The sequence below is a fragment of the Lepisosteus platostomus genome, unplaced genomic scaffold (assembly GCF_059453375.1).
Source record: "Lepisosteus platostomus isolate fLepPlt1 unplaced genomic scaffold, fLepPlt1.hap1 Scaffold_65_H1, whole genome shotgun sequence".
NCBI classification, from domain to species: Eukaryota; Metazoa; Chordata; class Actinopteri; order Semionotiformes; family Lepisosteidae; genus Lepisosteus; species Lepisosteus platostomus.
In genome coordinates, this window is record NW_028291679.1 from 287,378 (window position 1) to 291,413 (window position 4,036).

The following is a 4,036-nucleotide window of genomic DNA, read 5'->3' on the forward strand; positions in this document are numbered from 1 at the left end:
ATACTGGACGAGGTTGTGCATATTCAATGGATTTCTCCTGGTGCTTTTTTTCATCAGTCTTTTCATGTTCTTGTTCTCTACTCAGGTGTCTCCTGTTCCTTTGGTGATGTCTGCTGTACACACATGGTATCATACACTTGAGCAAAGTGTGATACCACCGTTTGTTCTTCTCCTAAAATAAAGATGAACATTGACAAAAGTCAGAAGCACTCTTTTCTTTGACAGACGAACAAAACAATGCAACAATAACCATACTCTCTGTTCCTTACTCATTTCTACCTACCTGTTTGACCACTTTGTCTGCTTCAGTCAGGACAGGGTGCTGGGGCTGACTCTGAGCAATCTGAGAAGAGCTCTCTGTGATCTTCTCCCCTACAGTGGCTACATTGGACTCTGTTTGAAATCCAGGTATCGCCTCCGGTAAGTTCCTCGGTCCTTTTTGGGACTTGAAAGGGCAGAATCATTTTGTGACTACATTTCCTTGTCATGCACTGATATGTTCTGGTTTGTGTTCGATTACTGCAGGCGTTCAAGTACTTTCTTTTTGTTCTAGATTGGCAGTGTTTGAGATGGTAGGAACTTGTCATATTCTCAACTCTGAATGCTCTGTAAACATACTATTTTAGCATTTCTTAGAAATCTGAAAGCAGTGTTACCTGTATCATTTTTTGTCTTGGTAGTAGTATTGCAGCTCCAACATCAGCACTTAAATAATGGTTTGTGATGTTACTTGTCCTTGGAGTTAGTATACTCCTGAGAAGTCAAGAGAAATCTTACGTAAGCATTAATTATGTTTCACTTTTGAAAGCAAAGTACGTGTCAAGTACTTTGAAGGCATTTGTTGATACTTTTAAGCACTTTCGTTGATTATTATTATCCTTCAATTAGTTATTACAAGTCCAACATTCTCTACATGATCTCACTCCATATTCAGAATGTGGGAATACAATTGTTTTAAGGAAATGCCACTGAATAGATAGTAGCTGCACTCTACAAAGATGAATTTGCTAATTAATCAGTCAGGGACACAGCTTATACTTCAGTAGTCTTAGATCATGTAATGATGATTATTGTACTTTATAACTAGCAAAATCCCCATATCCTGTTCATTGCCCCTTTTTCAGTCATGTGGATTGACTTATCCCTGAAGTGGTTAATTCTCACCTTGACATCTCATAGAACAACTGAATCTCTACCAAGGGTGAATGTGTCCTTCCTCTTGATGTCTAAAAGAAAAGGTTAAAATTCATTGAAGCAAAATGCAACAACCCAAAACGTTGGGGAGGTCGTTTCCACAGTTATTTCATATGACAGTGCTTGGAGTGAAACTACATGACCATGGTGAAGAAGAAAAAACACTTTACCTTGTTCCTCCTGACTGATGTCCTTATGCGTGTTTTGCACAGTTGAGCGTTTTGTGTCTTGTCGTCTGTGTAGGCAACAGCCCTCTTCCCTGGGATAGAACTAGATGATATTTAGACACGTTAATTTGACTTCTCCATTGCTCACATTGATGTGGATATGATTATAATGCTCTGTTTTGTGGGCTTCCCAAGAAAACAATAAATCCCTTACTACTTGTTCGAAATGCAGTAGCACAGATCCTAACAAATACAAGAAAGAGAATATCATTCCTGTTTTGAAAAAACTTCACTGGTCACCTGTATTATCTAGGATAAATTTGAAAGTTCTTTTACTTGTTTTTAAAGCTTTAAGTGACCTAGCACGTCTGTACCTTACTGAATGTCTGTCTTCATATGTTCCTATACGTGACCTGAGATCTGCACATACTGGCCTACTGCAAATACCACATGTGAAATGCAGAAAGAGTGGAGAGGCTGCTTTTTGTTTTTATGCTTCCAAATTATGAAACTCACTTCCACTTTTTATTAGGCAGTCAAGCTCGGTACATTGTTTTAAAAAACATTTGAAAATGTTGCTTTTAGTTAAAGTGGTTCTTTGTTCTTTCTATTTCTGTTTCTTTTTTTAGTTCTCTTTAATTGTTCTTATTTTATTACGACTTTCCTAATTTTTATTTATTTAATTGACATGTATGTTGCTTTACTGTATTGCTGTATTTTCCTTTACAACTGAAAGTATATCTCTCAATTTAAATATTTTATTTTTACGCTTGGTTTTTAAAGCACCAAAGCACTATTTGTATGAAAGGTGCTCTATAGATAAAGTTTATCATTATTATTTTTAATATTATTATTATACTTTGTTACATTTTTGGTTAGGACAAAGATTCTAGTAGAGGTGGCCTCTTTTACCCCGTTCCAAAAAATTGGAAAACTACCTTCAGAATACACTGACAATGACCATCTACTGTCTCCTCTAACTGTGTATTGTCATCATGCATATCTTGTGTATTATTTATTGTAGTTGGTTTTGTCATTCTGTAAAGAGGCCACCTTTCAAGGCACTATATAAAATAATGTTTGCTATTATTATTTACATTTTTCAGCGTTAAATCTGGCGAAGAGTCTTAAGAGAATATCAAAGAACAAGTTGCTCTTACCTTTCCATTCCAAGAAATGCCCTCAGCTCGGATTGCAGAGATTGACCTCTCTGTCTCAAATTCTGAGAAACATAGACTCGATTGAAAAATGACCATTTCCTAAGATTCACATAACATCACCAGTCAACATTTGCCACTTGACATCAATAGAAACCATAGAGTACATGACATTTCCAATCAGTTTTCTTTCAAGGTACAATACCAATCGCCTTGCCAGAAGAATTATACTGCGGTAGATAAATATTACAAATGTCAGATACATGCAGAGTTGTTTGGATTACTATGAAAAGATTGGCAAATATATTTATGTTCATTATATTTCTTGGAGTGACAGAGCTAAAGAGAAAACAATACTTACCTTTATCTCTGCAGACAGGATCGCAAGGGATTCCCTTATACTGGGTTCCTATGTAACAAATAATACATTATTCAAAAAACATGATATTTCTCTGTCCATTGGCAGCATGATTGTTTATCATTACAGTTTTAGTTAGCTTTAATTTTGTAAACCCCAAGTAAACATAGTTTGTGCCTTTCTCTGAACTTTTTGGCATTTCAATTCAGTTGTTTGTAAGCTTATTTTACAGTTGCTAGGTTGATGAAGTTCCTGAACTGTGCAGTATTTCTTTTGGGTTTGTTGCGAATCATATTCTAGCGGTTGGGGGAAAAAAGCACAGGTGCCATCCCACCATTAAACCCTGAAACTTACCTTAGCCGATTCTTCAACTAAACCAGACATGTTAACTAAGTGTTACAGTATGTTTCAAAGTGTGTATTTTAGCAAACACAACTGAAGTTCTGTTGTCTCCTTGGAGACACCTGGAACTGGTATGATGCTGGTTCTATGACATCATTCGTTCTAAATGTAAATGCAGGTATTGGCACAACATAGTAAATTGATGTAAAGTTATGGATCCATTTATGATTTTCACTCAGTTTGAAAGAGTTCCTGTCGTGTGGTTAAAGTTTGTGTTACGGAGGGTTAACTGGGGTTCTGGCTACTAGTTAGGCTTGGTCATTCAGTCATCTGGTTCATGAAATAGGAAGCTAAGCGATCTGTGTTTTAGTTTTACTGTTTGTTTTTGTTCCATAGAATAAGAAATGTTTCATTAATATTAGTAATAGAGTAGCTGTTTCTCTAAACAGTGTGTGTCAGTTTGCACTGCAGGTGTGCCAGGTAGAGACCATTTAAGAACCCAAAAATATGCTGTCATTTACTGCCGTGGCTAATTTCTGTTAACCTTGTCTCTCACTCACTTTGATGAGCAAAATGTTCATACATAAAGCATACATTTCTGATTGGTCAGAAGAAGCTTCTTAACATATAAGGTATAAAGAAAGTCAGAAAGTTAGGCACTTAGGTCAGCCTTAGGCAGTTAACCAAGACCATAATCCGATAAGAAGCTATTCCCTTTCATGTTGCTAAATCACATGTAGGATACATGAGTTACACCTCCACTTAAGAGACCTTAAAGAGACCTTGGCCAGCCAGGAGTGTAGAAAATCGTAAAACAG

At 36.4% G+C, this 4,036-nt stretch overlaps 1 long non-coding RNA gene across 1 annotated transcript; it reads right to left on the bottom strand.

Annotated features, from left to right (window-relative positions):
* Positions 1-368: 368 nt before the first annotated feature.
* Positions 369-2,675, bottom strand: LOC148632166 (uncharacterized). Its single transcript, XR_015934466.1, has 5 exons — positions 2,522-2,675; positions 1,365-1,464; positions 1,165-1,226; positions 657-753; positions 369-445 (listed from the first exon to the last, which is right to left on the bottom strand). It is a non-coding gene; the product is annotated as an uncharacterized LOC148632166 (long non-coding RNA).
* Between the last annotated feature and the right edge of the window lie 1,361 nt (positions 2,676-4,036).